Source organism: Gossypium arboreum, chromosome 9 (genome assembly GCF_025698485.1).
Source record: "Gossypium arboreum isolate Shixiya-1 chromosome 9, ASM2569848v2, whole genome shotgun sequence".
Taxonomy (NCBI): domain Eukaryota; kingdom Viridiplantae; phylum Streptophyta; class Magnoliopsida; order Malvales; family Malvaceae; genus Gossypium; species Gossypium arboreum.
This window is the reverse complement of record NC_069078.1, coordinates 9,047,602-9,065,880: the sequence shown is the minus strand read 5'-3', so window position 1 is coordinate 9,065,880 and position 18,279 is coordinate 9,047,602.

Below are 18,279 nucleotides of genomic sequence, written 5' to 3'. Positions count from 1 at the left end.
TTGGATTAAAGAAGGATTGAGAGCCATATTGAATTGACCAAGGGAGTTTGGGGTGGAGATGATGGTCCTAACCATGGAGAGTTCACCGGTCAGACCCTGGCTTAGTGGGGGTTGGGTTCCACCACCGACCTTGTCAGTCAGTAAGGTGTATCTCAAAATGCTGATTCCAAGAAATTTTCTACCACATCAACAACGTAATTATCAAGCTTCACTTTATACTTTTAATTTTCTTGCCTTCAGATTTTATTTTATTTTAATTACATAAAGTCGGCTGAAAACCATCTAGTTATCGAAATAAATATTTAAGTGTAACTGTAAGTCATATTATATTTTTACGAGAGAAAATAATTTTAAATTTTAAAAATGATATTATTAGGAGAGACAATTATAAATATTAAATATAAACTATAAAATAGACATGCAAAAAATCAAAATTTCATCTAATTATCTCAATTTTATTTTTATTTTTACAAACCGAGGGCCGATAGTTTAGACCATAATGACAAAGTCTAACCACATCCATTTTATCATCACTAAAAATCCTATGAAGATTGTGAGGTGGTATAGTGAAATATTTTTATAACAATCACCTTCTACAGGGACGAAATTAAAGGGTTGGCAGGGGCGTGAACATTTAATTTAATTTAATTTCGACATGCTTTGTTCCATCAAGTTTTGAATTCTATGTAAAAATATTTTTAATGACATATTTGTTGGAAAAATCGATTTAGAAAATAATATTTTTAGGCATAATGGAAGTTAAATTTTTTTTTAAATCGAGCTGGGTGGTATTTATAGTTGTTGATAATGCAAAGGATTGTTGTAAGTGTTTATATCCCACACTGATTTAGTACAAGCTATTAATAGGGTTTTTATATAGCTTTACGTTTAAATCTTATTAAGTAATTAGATTCTAGGTCTAACACATGCATATCATTGTTGCTAACTTGATTTGTGTTTGTGTCACATACCATATGTATTTTTTGGGGACAAAGTTTTATTATTTTTCTAGAAAATAATATCTTAACACAATTTTATTTTTTTCCTATTTTTTACTGTTATGAAAATCTAGAACAGTAATATCTTTTATTGTTGCACGCGAAAATAGTGGGCCAGTTTTAAATTTGTTTTGCAGTAGTCTATTATCCAACAATTTAGAAACGAATTACTACTACTTAAACATGTCTACCTCAATCAACAAATACATCCTTGATCTCTTGAAGCTCGAACCTCTTGACGAGACTAACTATCGACGTTGGTCTTAGAGGATGGTTATCTTCTTCGAACAACTTGAAGTTGACTACATCCTCTTCAATCCACCTACCATTGAGAAACTCGGAGATTCCGCCACCGTTCCTGAAAACTTGGATGTCCTTACTACAAAAGTCAAATTTGAAAAAAAAAACAAAATGGTAAGAGGTCACATGTTAAGTCATATAGCTGACGACCTCTTCGACTGGTTTGTAAAAAATAAGTCAACCAAATCCATCTAGGATACATTGAAAAAGAAATATGAAGTCAATGATGCCAGAGTCAAGAAATATGTTATTGGTGAATGGCTCAAGTTCCAAATGACCAATGATAAGTCTATTATGGATCAAGTTCATATCTTCAAGAAGCTATTTTCGACTTCTAGTGGAAGGGATGGAGATGTGTGAGATTCTCCAAGCAAACGTCTTGATTGAAAAGCTACATAAATCTTGGTCTGACTATCGTAATCTCCTAAAGCAAAAAAAGTGGGACATTCCTCTAGAAGAACTGATTAGCCATATGAAGATTAAAGAAGCCAACCACCTTAAAGATAAGGCTTTAGTAACCTCAATTCAATTTCTTTTAAAAACTAACTTTGTCAAATCTGGTTCTAGTTCCAAATCTAGCAAGTATAAAGATGCTGGGAGTTAAAAAAAGACAATAAAACTCTAGAACAAGAAGGCTATCAATTTTAAGAAACTAAGGAAAACTAAGAAACCCAACAACCACATAAAGTGCTACATGTGTGGAAAATATGGGCACAAAGTATACAAATGTTGCTAATGTTATAACCGCTAGAATGAAAATACACCACAAGCGCATATAGTTGAAAATCCAGATAAGGTTATAGCCTTTATGGTTTCTAAACTATACCTAATAAAAAATAATAAAGAGTGGATTGTAGAAACAGATGCCTCCAATCATTTTTGTTCCAACAGAGAAATGTTCACTAAGTTTGAAAATGTAATTGAAGGTGAATAAGTCTGCATGGGTAATTCAAGCACTTCGGAAGTACTCGGTAAAGGAAAAGTTTTACTCAAACTCACTTCTGGTAAATTGTTGGCATTAACTAATGTCCTTTATGTACCTACCCTACGTAAAAATTTGATTAGTGGTGGACTATTGAATAAGGTGAGCATTAAACTAGTCTTTGAATCCGAAAAACTTGTACTTTCTCGAAATGGAGATTATGTGGGGAAAGGTTATTTGTGTGAAGGTTTATTTGTGATTGAGACTATGTTTAAAAATAAAGCTACCACTTTTGCTTATATTATTGAATCTTTTGACATGTAGCATGCTATATTAGGACATGTGAATACTCATTCTTTGAAAAAAAAAATCATAAAAGTGAATCTACTTCTTAACCTAGATAATAGTATCTTTAATAAATGTGAAATCTGTTTTGAAGCCAAGCATGCTAGACCTTCCTTAAAGACTATCTCTGATAGGAAAACTAAACTTTTAGAATTAGTTCATACTATTCTAGCAGACTTTAGAAACACAAAAAGTAAAAATGGAAAACGCTACTATATTACATTTGTAGATGACTACTCTAGGTATACAAAGGTTTATCTTTTAAGAATAAAAGGTGAAGCTGAACAAACCTTTCTCCTTTATAAACCAGAAGTAGAAAACCAATTTAATAGGAAAATAAAACATCTTAGATCCGATAGAGGGGGCAAGTATGTCACTAACTTTCTTAAAGAGATTTGTGAGAAATACAATATTATACATGAGTTTTCTGCTCCTTATTTTCCACAACAAAATTACATAGATGAAAGGAAAAACAAAACTCTAAAAGAAATGATGAATGCTCTACTACTTAGTTCTGGTTTACCTGATCACATGTGGGGGGAGGTCGTACTTACTGCGAATCACATCTTTAATGGAGTGCCTAATAAAAAATTAGACTGCACCTCATACGAATTATAGAAAGGTTATGCCATTAATCTGAAATACTTGAAAGTGTGGGGGTGCTTAGCAAAAGTAGGTTTGGCTACTTTTAAACAGAACACTGTTGGATTTAAAACAATTGATGTTGTTTTTGTTGGTTATGCTCTAAACAATGCTACCTATAGATTTATGTATTTGTATGATTCTTCCATATGTGAATTTAGAGATGTTATTTTCTTTGAAAATATTTCTCTTTTAAAGAAATATAACATAAATCTCGATACACAATTAGATAAGTATATTCCTTCTTCTAGTACACATAATAGATATATTCTTAATGATGATGTGGAACCTAGGAGAAGTAAAAGAAAAATGATTGCCACTAGCTTCGAACCTGGTTTTCTTACTTCCTTTATAACTAAAGTTAATGATTTAGGCTTAATAAGTGATTTTATTGCTCATGTATTTTTTTATAAATGATGATCCAAAAACCTATGAATGAAGCCATAAATTCAATAGATTCTAGTTTTTGGAGAGATGTTATTAATAATGAAGTTGAATATATTATGTCTAATCACACTTAGCAATTAGTACACTTGCCAGTAATAAATGGGTCTTTAGAAATTTTTTAAATACATGTGTTAATCTTGAGGGACGATGTCCACTGTACGATTACACCGATTTGGGCAAATCATTTCTAAGGCAGTGGATTTTTCATGGTGCAATAAGTTTTTTATTTTTTAATTATTTATTTATTTTCCAATTAGTGCTAACAAATTTATTTTGCAGTAGTCTATTATCCAACATTAGTAATAAACCTTAAATCAAATTATTAATTGTGTTCTGTGCAAAGCGGGCTAAGTCATTTCTCGATTTTCTACTAAATGATGTTCTCCACTATCTTCGAACCCCGAATTACTTTGGCTGTAAGCTGAAAAAACAAATCAAACGCACAAAATGAAAGCTTTTATTAACTTTCAGTGGGAAAGTTAATTTCTCTCTATGGGAACTGAAAACCTTTAAACTTTTCAAAAAATAAAATTTGTTCTAATAAATAAATTGCAGTTATTTTCTAACAGAATAACAATGTTCTATCATTGTTGTAGTTAGGTCATCCCATAAATCCTATTTATAGGAAAATAGTATAAGAGTTTAACTTGAACAATGGGTAATTAAATAATAATATTTTAATAGAAAAATACAATTCCCTTTTATTTGGAACGCTGAGAGGCAATGACATACCCTATTGTGTGCTAGGGTTTGTCTCCCCTCTCACATGGTATGGGCTCTTGAGCCCATCGTGTATTGAGTACAATTATATGTGTTATGTAACACCCCGAACCCGAGACCATCGCCGGTGTCGGACACGAGGGGTTAACAAGCCAAATCCACATGTTTCGCCCATCAATTTGACATTTCCAGTCAGGCTGGAAAACTGGGTCATTGTCGCCTTAAAAATCATATCTCGAGTTTCAAAACTCGGAAACTGTTTTCGTAAATTTTCCCTGAATTTAGACTCATATATCCATCCATGGATTTATTTCTAGAATTTTTGGTCGGGCCAATTGGTACAGTTTATTAGTTAAAGTCACCCATGTTACAGAGATCGACTGCTCTGACCTTTGCGCGTTACAACTTGAATATCTCTCTGTACAGGGCTTTAATACTGGTTCCGTTTGTTTCTAATGAAACTAGACTCAAAATGGAATCTGTACATATAAGGCATGACTCCTGTTTCTTTCTGGATAATTTATAGTAAATTTTTAAAGTTGCAACAGGGGACCCAGAAACCGTTCTGGCCCTGTCTCACAATAGCATTAATATCTCTTAACATGTAACTCCTATGACCGTTTCGTTTCTTCCATATGAAAGTAGACTCATCAAGGTTCATTTACATAACTTATTCACTATTTAATACCATTTCTACAAATTTTGGTGATTTTTCAAAACCACTCCACTGCTGCTGCCAGCATCTGTTTTCAAGGTAGGTCTTATCTATTTGTAGTCTCCATGATCCAACTAGTCTTGCCATACATAGGTTCACCTATGACCATTTTAGCCATTCAATGGCTGATCATGTGACCAACACTCCCATTTCCAATCCATAATTACATCATGAAACCATATATATATATATATATATATATATATACAAATCACAAATGGTCCAAGTTCGTACTTGACTTCTACGAGCCATTTTTGCATGGCCGTACACATATACATCACAACACAATTGAACCGACAAGGGTAGTCCTATACATGCCATTTCAAAGTTCAACCAAAAATTATACCAAAATGGAGGCTTTGATAGTGTAGATGACTTGACTTTAATGATTCGAATCCGATTGCTATCTAGCAAAATCTATAAAACAGAGAGCCAAAGCAACGGGTAAGCATTTTTATGCTTAGTAAGTCTCAAGGAATAAAATCAGCTTTAATTAAAGCAATACATTCACATAGCCAAATGCATCATTTCATTAATACACATTCACATAATCATTCTTACTTCACACTTCATCATTATATACTTTCACAAGGTATCAACCACTTCAATAGTTGATATTCGTTAGTCGATTGAGCGAATGTTGCTCAAACATGTCGACTTTTCCAATGCACATATAAACATACCTTATTCTTTGGGCTTTTCGAGCGTACTAATTGAATTTATTACAGCAACCAACACTCACCTCCAGCCCAAGCTTCTTGAATACAACCGGATATAACCACGTGCACGAATGCCTTGGTCTTAGCCGGATAGAACGACTTGCACAAATGCCTTGGTCTTAGCCGGATGTAGCCGCTTAGCACAATTGCCTTGGTCTTAACCGGATATAATTTCCAGCATAAATGTCTTTGGGACTTAGCCGGATATCATTCAATTGCTCATGCACACATACATCAATAATCATTAGACATTCATGTTTCATTTTCGTTACTAAGGCTAAAACACAAAGGTAATCACTAGCATAATCGCCTTGGGACTTAGCCGGGTATCATTCAAATACTCATACACACATAAATCGATAATCATTACACATCCATATTTCATTTCACATAATTCAAGTAGGGTCACTTCTTGAGGACTTACCTCGGATGTTGTCGAACGGCTTTTACGGCTATTCGATCACTTTTTCCTTCCCTTGTCCAATTGTGGCCCTCTAAGCTCTTGAGCTAATTCAAACAAATTTAATTTATTAAAACCTCATTATGCTAGCTTATGGCGAATATGACAAGGAGTTTAAATGGTCATATGGCCACCCTTTAGCTTGAATACACAATGGTCATGCACATTTTATACTACATCAAGCAATTCAATACAATTCATTCAAGCATCAAGGAAAAGCTAAGGCCATCAATAGGCTACCTAAGGCCGAATATACATGTCCAATTTGAGGCCAATTATCCACTTAATACCACACAAAAAAACAGCATGCATTTTACTAGTTAATGTTTTACATATTGTGGCTCAATACTTATAATATAGCATCAAGCACTCATATGGCCGATTATACTTGCAATTTCACAAACATTCTTCAACATTTTCTTCTTTAAACAAACATATTCATCACTTACTTCATAACCAAAACATCATGTGCAAACATATATATACATATATGTGCATGGCAATTTCAAGGTGCCCATAGCCATCCAAAACACAAATTTTAACTATCATGCAAGAAGCATGAACCATGCTCATGAATGCATCATGGCGAATACATCACAATCATGCCCTTTCAACTTCAATCATGGTTAAACAAAAAGAAAACTCAAAGTCTTACTCAAGATGGCTACAAAGAAATTTCAAGAGTAGACAATCCATCTTTGCATGCATCATCATCAAGCTTCACACTTAGCATGCAATGGCTTTATCACCATATTCACTTGGGCGAATTTCATTCCCATGACATAACAAAGATTTGAACCATGGGCTAACAAGAACATCAATCTAGCAACCAAAAACATGCATGAATCTCATGGCACAACCTCAAACATACCTTACTCTTGATGCAAGTATAGCCAACCTCTTCCTAATCCTCTTCCAAACCAAGTATGAAGCAAAACTCCTTCCTTATCCTTAGTATTTTCGGCCAAAAGGAGAGTGAAAATAGATGAACAAAATTTTTTTTTCTTTGTTTTGTTTCTCTCATGTACGGCACAAGGGGGAAAGCATCCACACTCATTTTTTTTTCATTTCTTTACCCATGCTCTTATTTTATTATTTCTAACATCCACCACTAGTAAAACATGTTTAAGACATGTTTTCTTTTGCCCATCTTCATCACCATGGCCGGCCACTTCCTTCTCTTTGGGTAAATTGACATGCAAAACCATTCTTTTGCATGCATATACTATTAGACCATTGAAGATTGGCCTATCACCTTTCAACAATGTTTCATATAAGTCCATCTTAATAAATTCACATAGAAATGATCAAATTAATGCATGCAACTTTCACACATGCATTTGCTAACATCATAAACATAGAATATAACTTTTAATTACTTATAAGACTAGGTTTAATGGTCCCGACACCACTTCCCGACTAGGGTCAAATTAGGGATGTCACATGTTATCTAGATTTTTAAATAACACTTATAATTTTTTCAACCCAATAACTATTTTTCTATTTTCTCAAAATATTGTTAATTTAATTTAATTAATTAATCCATTTAATTATTTTTAACCAATTCTAATTCCGTTAAATTCATGACAACTTTACCATATTAAATCTATAAGAAAATATATGTAATTGCCCCATTCAATAAAACTGTGATGACTAATTAATTTAATTCTCAATTCAAACTTGAATATAATTAATTAAATAATAATTCAAAAAATTAATTTAATTTCTAAGTCACCTTTTGTACTTAGTGAGAAAATGCATTCACTATAAATAATGATACATGTGATCTATTTTTCTTAGTTATCATTTTCATTTATTCCATATTATTAGTTCTACACGCAATCCATTTTGGGTTTGTATCAATCTAACGAAGGGATCAATTAGACATATATAATTACGGATAATTAAGTTTCGGCTCTTCACTTATCATTTAGAACATTATTTAATCGTGGAGTCATTCTACTAAAGTCCTATGATTGAAATCCCCATGTTGTATATCATTATGAAAGCAGCTTGATGTGCTTGTCTAATAACCTTATCATAAATATATTACCTTATAGGAAATCATTAACCTCTTTGGGTTAAATTTGTTCACCCAATGTAATTCTATTTTATCTTATGGTAACAATTACATCGTCCTTCATGAAAAAGTCATTTACTAACAAATAATAATTAAATCATTTGTTGACAATTGATTTATGACCATGTTACTTTTTCATCTATCATGTAATGCCAATGAAAGGATATTATTTACCCATTATTGGGATATGAAATCCATTATTGTAAATGAAACTATGTCATGTAGAAGTCATATACGTACTAGCTTTAAGCTCTTTAGTTTTGAACTTATGATTTTAATACATTAAAATATACGAGTCATACACACATAGTCAGTTACTTACTCAAGATTGAGGTAAGCCACACTATGAAAATCACAAGTGAATTAATCCGTAAATGAATTTAGGATTAATTCAACTTATGTCATGTCCTATATATTATCAATCCAGACTAGCATTTGTGTCTCTATCCTCTAGGAGTAAATCACTTTGATATCCAAGACAAGGTCTCTCCATTTGGACTTGACATACGACATAATAGTTTTTTAACCAATTTTCTCAATTTTGATTCGTTAAACTATGAACCTTTTAAATTACCTACTAATACAAGTTTTTTTCTCGTATTACGATCCGACCACGTAATGTATCTTAGTAAACATTAGGTAATTAGCGAGCCATTATTTGTTTACATTTTGCTTTGTACAGAAAACCCATGAAGGACAAATACAAATGATATTAACGTGAATAATGAAATTTTATTTATACCAATGTATTAAAAAAAATTCCATATACAAATCATGAATAAACTACACTTAAGGCAGTAGAATCTAACAAAATCGTCAACAAAATCAATTATCATGTCATCTTTCGTAAGATCAAAATAATTATCATCATCCACAAGTTAATCCTAAACTAACTCAAAAGTTCCTCCACAAACAACATAGGATGTTATTTGGCGAATCCATAACCATACCCATCATGTCAGGAGGATCCTCTTCTTTGATTTGCAGTTTCTTTATTGCTCTTTAATTGCCACCTTCAATCCATTATCCATCTTGATTGCCTAAAAGTGACGACAAGAGATAATCCACTTTGTTAATAAATTTGGTAAATTTTAAACTTGGTTTTCGAAACACTTTTTGTACACACAATGTAACAGCCCGCCCGACGAGGTGTAATACTCGAGTATGTTAATTGAACTAAGGCTTATAATGTGAACCTCGAGTAAGGAAAGGGTTTGAAATTTATTAAGTACTTAAGGTCTGCGAATGCGCCCTTGGGCAAAGCCCTGGTTAAGGCAAGCTCTACTTTTCGATAGAGTATACACCGCCTCAACAGATAGATGAAAATAACGAGTCATAATTGTTAAACCCGTAGTCTGATAGGAATGATATTTATATTGTTATCTTATTATCTGATTAAACTATTTATTGGGCCTAATGAGGACTAGTCAAGATTGGACAAAGTTTTTGAAAATGCAAGGACATGCATTTAAGATGAGAGATAAAATTATTACTCACAGGTACCAAAGAAAAGTTAGTGGAGGGAAATAAGCTTTTCCACTAAGTTTTCCTTTTGTGTGCACCTATATAAATCCAACCTTAGCTTCCTAAACAAGTTCTATACTTTTTTTTTGGCAATTTATACTTCCTTTCAAAATTCTCTCTGCACTTTCTAGGAAAGTGTTAGAGCCAATGCCTATTTGAAGGATTAGAGTTTGCTGTAATTAGCTAACTTCACCGTCGTGAAACCTGGTAATGATGAAACTCTAGTTGTTTTAGTGATTATTTAGGGGACCCTAGAGTTTCATGCTTTAAGGACAAACTAAAGATTAAATGAAGGAAACTTCCAGATTCTGGGTTTCCTGATTAAGTGTTCTTGAAAGATTTTTTAGTTCTTCTGAAAAACATGATCTAATAAGTTAACTATTTATGTTATAGCTTAAAAAACTCCCGAAAGCTCTCGAGACAAGGGTAAGGGACTTTTTGTTTAGTCTTTGCTGCATCTTTTGGTGAATTATTTTATACCCCATGTATGTATTGTACATATCTGGTTTAAGGTAAGTTTGCTTGTCTGGTGAAAAGTCTAGCTTTGTATGTCTATGTAAGAAATGAAAGGGCCTTACTTCGTGTTGAGTCATTACACATCTTACTCTGAAAAAGGAACCATATGGTCAAAACAAAGAAAGTGAATTCATGGCATTGCCTTTATTGCAAAGAGCATTGAACTGGCAGATCAGGATACATGAATGATGTTTTATGTAGCCTCTGGTAAGGCAAGTGGAATGCAAACCAGATTGGCAAAACGTAACAGAGGAAAAAGAAACGAATAAATGATACAATCTCTAAACACGGACTAAGGTTTTTTGGCTAGCACGAAAAAGGTTGTCTGCATGAATGCATGGGCGTAGTCTATGTGCCAAAATGAGTCCTATTCTGTTAAAGTCTATGTAAGTTTGGTATTCGCCAATAGGTGAGCTACATGAAGTCAATTTGTGTGGTGTATTTTCCAATGGGTGAACTATATGCTCTATTGAGTTGGGAAGAGTCCTTCTGTGTATGTGACGTATAGATATCCTAATGTTCGCTCTAGAACTCACTAAGTTCTATGAACTTACTTCGTTTATCTTCTCTTCGCAGGACCACCGAAGAAATAAATGAACATTTAAGGACTAGCCAGAAGATACATACCGTGTGAGACTTCTCTTAATTCTGTATTATGTATGATAAATGAGGGTGGCATCAAGGTTTGAAATTTGAAGAACAATATTTTGTAACTAAAAGTTGTATTCGTCAAACTGTGCTCTTTTCTTAAATCCTTACAATCAAGTTTATGTTTTAAAACTGTTTAGGTCCTTAAGTTATTTCATATATTATTGCTATAGCATATACCTAACTATTTTTGTAAACCTGAGGTTCTGCCAATTACATTTCTGTAAGGAAAAGACTTTAAGGCTGTAACGCACCATTCCTGGATCATTCTTAAGCGTCCGGAATGAGGCACTACACACAAATTTCAATTTGAATATTAACCTAAAAATTTGGAGCAAATTTTATTTATAATTTTGAAAATAAGTTGGAATATCTGGATTTCTCGAATACAAAAAAAAATCTCATGATTCTTCTCTTTAATTGAGCTTCAATCCAATGGTGGTCTAGACTTGATCTTAGAAGGATGTGGGTTACTTTAAGTGTCGTGGTGACTTGCTCTTGAAACGAGTTTGAACCTCCTTTCTTCAACTGCATAAGATCGAAAGATGACTTTTTTCAAAATTGAATTTTGACTTCATTTCCTTGGTTGAACTAGATCAGAAGGAAGATTTCTTCAAAATTGGAATGTTGTTCGTCAGAATTTCTTCAAGTTCTTCATTTTCTTTAGAGACTTTTGAACTTGTGAATGTGTGTTGAATAGATTGAAAGAACCTCTTTCATAGTGTCAATCACTTGAATATAATAGAGTTCTCGTAGAATTTTGATTGCCTTTGAATAAAAGAGGGCTATTGAAACTGGTTTGGACCTCCTTTCTACAACTGAATAGGATCAAAAGGTGACTTTTTTTAGAAACAAATTTTGACCTCCTTTCCTTAGTTGAACTAGATTAGAAGGTGACTTTATTCATAAATGATATGGTGTTCGTCCAAATTTCTTCAAGTTTTTCAGTTTCCTTAAATACTTATTTAGAGAACATTTGAAGATCTGAACTTGTGAATGTGTGTTGAATGGCTTAGAGGCTAGTCACTTCAATAAAAGAGAATTGTTGTAGAATTTTGACCACCTTTGAATAAAATAGAGCTCTTGAAACGAGTTTGGACCTCCTTTCTACAATTGAACTGACTCGAAATGTGACTTTCTTCAGAAACAAATTTTGACCTCCTTTCCTCGGTTGAACTGGATAAGAAGGCAGTTTTATTCAGAACTAGTATGGTGTTTGTTAGAATTTCTTCAAGTTGTTCAAAGACTTAATAGATTTGTTTAGAAAATTTTTGTGCATTTGAATTTATGAATGAGTGTTGAATGGCTTGGAGGTTACTGTTTTTTATAGCGTCAGTCACTTGAATAAAAAAAGTTCTTATAGAATTTAACTTTTTCATTTGAGTGTTCTACAAGAATTAAACTCTTTTATTTATTATTTATCTTATATTAATTTAATTAATTAGAAATAAAATAATTATTTAATATTACCACTTAGTTATTTTAACTTAATTAGTGGTAATATATTTTATTAATCTTTTAATTAATTAAAAAAGTAATTATAACCAATATATGATATCGTCATTTTTACCTATGATAATTTTTCTAGACACATGACACTTTACAATTAGACTGAAAATTTCTTCATCTACACTCTTATTCGATAACAAAGTGCTTGGTACGGTGATATCTCGATTTGATTTAGATTTAGATTTAAATAGTCGGTTTTAATAAATTAAATTAAGTCAATTGTTGGTCATATTAATCAATTTATAATAAATAAATATATTAATTTTAATATTTTAAATATTTATAACCTAATAACAAATTTCAATCTCAATCAAAAAAAAAATTATGTTTCATCAACTTGGTTCGTTCAATTGGATTATAAAAAAAGTTCATCCATTGTGGATTACTATTTTGTGAAGATTGATTAATTATCTAATGTTATTTTTAATTATCTTTTGCGATGTAAATTTAGGTTTTAACTCCAAAAGGTTAATTAAATTAATAGAATTATTCTTCTACTGTGAATAATTAATAAAATAAATTAAAGTTTTGGTCCTTGGAGATCAAAAGTTCTTTCTTTAATTGGGTAAATTAGCAAAATAAGATGAAAGACTTATGAGGCCCAAATCTCTAGGGTTTTGTAGTTTCTTTTAGGCCTATTTAGCTTATTTATGTCTTGAAATTTCGATTATAGAAGGAAGGCTCCTCAAAAGGCCATAAAAGAAAGCTTAAAATATGTAATAGATCCCTCATCTCTTTACAAATTTGGATTTTAGTCCTTATGTTTTTATTTTTAAAAATTTAGTCTCTATTTTCCAGATTTCAAAATTTGGGTCCAATTTAACATTATTAGTTTTTTTTTTTGTAACTAAAGAATGACGTTGTAATAAACTTGAATTTAATAAAATAATGTTAAGAGTGTCGAGTTGGACATGAATTTTGAAATTTAAAAAATGAAGGGGCTGAATTCCTAAAAAAAGTATAAAGACTAAATTCCAAATTTATAAAAATTGGGACAAATCTCAAAACTATACATGAACTTTGATTTAATATTGAATAGTATACATTAATTTTAATTTGGTGAAATTATACACGTGAGTAACAGCTTTTAGTAACAGTTTTCACATCTAATGTTAAAGTTGTAAATGACTATTTTAATATAAATGTATAATTATAATGAGTAAAAGTATGAAATCAATACCTATATTAAAGAAAAAAAATGGTTTATGTACATCAATTGAAAGAGTAAAATAATTATTTTGTTAAAATTATGTGGTTAAATACCTATTTATTATTTTATAGAAGGCATAATAATAAATTTACTTTTACATCTTTATTCAATTTGACCCTTAACCATTCATTGTTGATGTGGTATTATTTTAACTTATATAGAAGTGTCCCTGAATCAAACTAGATTGAGCTAAAGCCCGAATTTAAGAAAAATTCCAAGCTTAGGCCTAAACCTACCTAAGAAGACTAAATTCCAAATTTATAAAAAAAGTAGGAATAAATCTCAAAATTATACACCAACTTTGATTTAATATTTTATTATATACATTAATTTTAATTTAATGTAATTATATACGTGAAACTCTAATGGTGGTTTAAATGTATACTTAAAACTTTATTTTGAGTTAATCATACACATTTAAAGAATTAAATACATATTTTTGAAAATCATTTTATTTAAATTTAGGCTAAGCTAAGCTAACCCATAAACAAAAACTTATTGCCCAAGCTAGGTTAGATGACCACGTAACTCATAGATAACATTAATCTTATATGTCAAATCGATAAATAATTTAAATTCTATAAAAAATAAAAAAAGCACTAATAGATATTATAGTTACAATTTTTTTTTGGTATTATATTTTTGTTTGTGAATTTTTAAAATTTTAAATTATATTCCACATCAACAAATAATTTAAAATTGTAAAATTCAAAAATATAAAAATTAAAAAACACAAATAAAAAGTATAATATGAAAACAAATTGTAAATATGATTTCTATTAATGATTTTTAAATTTTAATTTTTTATAATTTTTAAATCATTTATTGAAGTCTATAGAATAAAATAGTGTCACATTAGCAATGAAAAATTGGGTTAAATTTACTTCAAACAAAAGAGTATAGGCCAAATTGAATAAATACCTAAAGGTTGACGGTTAAATTTATTATTATCGGTCATACATAAAACATCAAAATAGGCATTTAGTGGCAGAACTTTAATAGAGGGACTTTTTTAATCCTTCACCTAGCTTACATGAAATAATTTGTTCAGTTTTTTCAACCAAAATACAATATGAGGTATAATTAGAGTTGCCCATTGGCCGGGCCGGGCCAATTAAAAAAATTTAGACCCATTTTTTAGGTCCGTTCTGGCCTTAAAAATTGGCCTAAAAATTTACCCAAACTCGGCCCAGATAAAAATGCTAAAATCTAAATTTGTCCTATCCCGTCCCGACCCACCCGTATCAAAATTTTTTATATTATTATTTTTATATTAAAATAAATTTAAAAAATAATACATCAAATACACTAAAATATTAAAATAAGCGTTTCCCAATAAATAGGAAAAAATTTAAAAATATAATTCAATAATACTAAGATAAATGCAACTTAGCAAGCAAATACCTCTAAAATAGTAGCAGAATTAATAACAAAATAAGAATTATATAATATCCAAACAATAACAACAAAATAGTAGCAATATAATAGTGAAATAATTGCAAAACAATAAAATAAACAATGGCAAAATAGTAAGAAAAAGCAAATTTGGGCCTGGGCCAAAAAAACCTTACCTGAGGCCTAGCTCGTTTAAAAAACGGGCATTCCATTTTTCGAACCAATATTTTTACCCAAACCTTCCTACTTTTTGGGTAAACTTTCGGACTGGGCTTGACTTCGACAAATCTAGGTATAATACAAGGACTGTTATAGTACACAGACCCAAACATTTTGTGTTGACGAGTTTGAATTTGCACCCCTCTTGCGCACGAGGGAGAACATTAATTTGGTCATTCAATAACCATCAAGTTGGTTCATATATATAAACATATTTCACATTTGATATCTAACTAATGTGAGATTAAGCTTTCTATTTTTCTCAACATAATTCACAAGTGACTTTCTTTGAGCATCAATTTCTCATTCATCACTCAACCATTTTGAGCATATGATATGCCGTTGTAAAAGTATCATGGGCTAGAATATAAAACCACAATTTTATAATTCAAATCTCAATCTTTTCTAATCTAAAATATGCCTCAAAGCTTCCAAAAATTCTATTTTTTCCGACACTTAATAGCTAATTTGTTTTTGAACTATAAGTAAAATATAACGATAAATTCAAAATTTTAGATAATTATCATAAAATTATGAAACAAGTATATGAAAAGTTCATATTTTAGTTTTCTAAAATTTATTAATGAAGTATCAAATATATGTTTTTGGTAATTTAATAATATAAAGCGCATCAAAAGGAGAAATAGTGATATCAATGGTTCAGATTTGATCTGATATTTGCAAACAAATTTCAACCAAAGCTAATTTATGGAGTAAAATGTAGTATTATAGGAAAAAAATCTAATTTTCTTTTTAGATTTTTTGAATTTTAAGCATTCTTTTAGAATTTTATGATTATTTTAATTTTTCAAGAATTTGTATAATTATAATTTTAAAATAATTTTATAATTCCAAATTAAATTGATATTTTCGTTTCCATTCAAATATCAAATTAGTTATTAAGCATAAAGTTAACGCACCACATTATTAATCCATTTTTGAGTTATTGAATAAGTGACCAAAATATTAAAAATCAATACTTATACTTAAATTATAAAAAGATTAATATTTAATGATATATGTTAACATCATTAATAAATCAACAAAAAGAATAACTTAAATTATCAAATTCCAAACTTAAGAATAACTTAAATTATCAAATTCCAAAATTGAGTAATCCAAAGAATAGTTTTATTGTAAGTAGTTAGATTCTCAAATCAATCTTAGGTGTGATGGCATTTAATAATCAATCAATCAAACAAACTTGATTTAGACTCAACATATTATTCCATGATCCATAAGTTCTTGGGGAAAAAAAAGTTGTAAACAAACTTTAAAACTATGTTTGACTTAAATGGGTAGAAAAGGTTAAATTTAATTATAAGAAAGCTTAATCAAAGATTTTTGGAAGAGTGGAAAAGGTGTAATGTAACAGTTAAACTAACTTGGGTGAACATTTATTTTTTCTAGATGTATAAACCTAACTTTGGAAATATAGTCAACTACTTCCCTTATTTCTTTGTTGTTTGATTTTGTTTGTTTTTCTTTTTTTTTTCTTTTTTCAAAAATGTTTTAAGAACATCTTCATTATTTCCTTATTCATGGATTTCTATTTAAAAAATACAAATACAAATTATAATTATAATTAAAGTCTTTTAATAAATTATGAACAATCAATTAAAAATTAATATTTTTGTAATTTAATTTTAAACCAATTGATAATTTAAAATGAAAATTAATGGATAGAATTTTTTACAACAAAAGTGTGAAAAATATAAGTAGTTAGGGATATATTTATTACTTAAATAGGGAACAAATTCAACTGTTTTTATTTTATTTTATTTCTTTTAAAATTATATTATTTTTTATTGAACAATAAAATTATATTCAATATTTAATTTTAAGTAATATATATCAAACATATTTTATATTTTAAATTTAGCATTTAATTTTTTTTGTTTATCAAGAATACATAAAATTGAAAAATTAAGTACTAAATTTAAGTTATAAAATTTGTTTTGTATATGACTTAAAATTAAGTATAAAATATAATTTAATTATTTGATAATTGTAATTTTTAAAATTTTGAAGGTAAAGTATTTAAAAGATAGTGTTAAAAGAAATAAAATAAAATAAAATAATTTGGGAAAAAGAATTCTACTTTAAGTGATAAGTGGCTCCTTATCTACTTATTTCATTGATAAAAATTATATCATTTGTTTTTATTATAAATTTTCAAACATCCTTAAAAATTAAATTACTAAAAATATTAATTTTTAATTAATTTATTTTTAGGGTAAACTATATAGTTGGTCACCCAACTTTCATAAGTTTTCATTTTAGGCACCGAAAATAAAAAGTTTGCAATTTAGGCATTGCCATTGCATAATTTTATCTTTTTAGCCAGCACTATTACATACTTTTATCATTTTAGTCACTTGTTGTTAATTTACCATTAGATACTATAATACCTCAAACCTGACCTAGACGTTATGGCCGAATCCGGTGATGTCAAAAGGTAGGGTTTTTGAAAACGGAGTCGTTTCGTCAAATTATTCCAGTTTCAAATATCATACTCATTTATATCTATTTTCGGATGCGTTTGTTTAGTTTATTTATTTTCCCAAACGTAAGTACAGCGGAAGTCATAAAACGTTTAATTTGGTAATCCCGTTCGTATTTTCAGAAAGCCGTTGTTTTAGTAAAAACCATCGCAAATAAATAGTCAGGTCAAAATCCAAATCCCAAAAATAAAGTCAAACAGTTTAGGGAGTCCATAAATTACAAATCTCTAGAAATAACCCTTAAAATCAATATAAAATCATAGTCATTAACCGTTTATAAACTCGTGGTCACCAAGAGGCTCCGTCGCACCGATCCGCCTAAGTTTGTGGATTACATGAACATAACAGACAAACAGATGTGAGTTTTCGTAAACTCAGTGTGTAACCCAACAGAATTAGACATGCA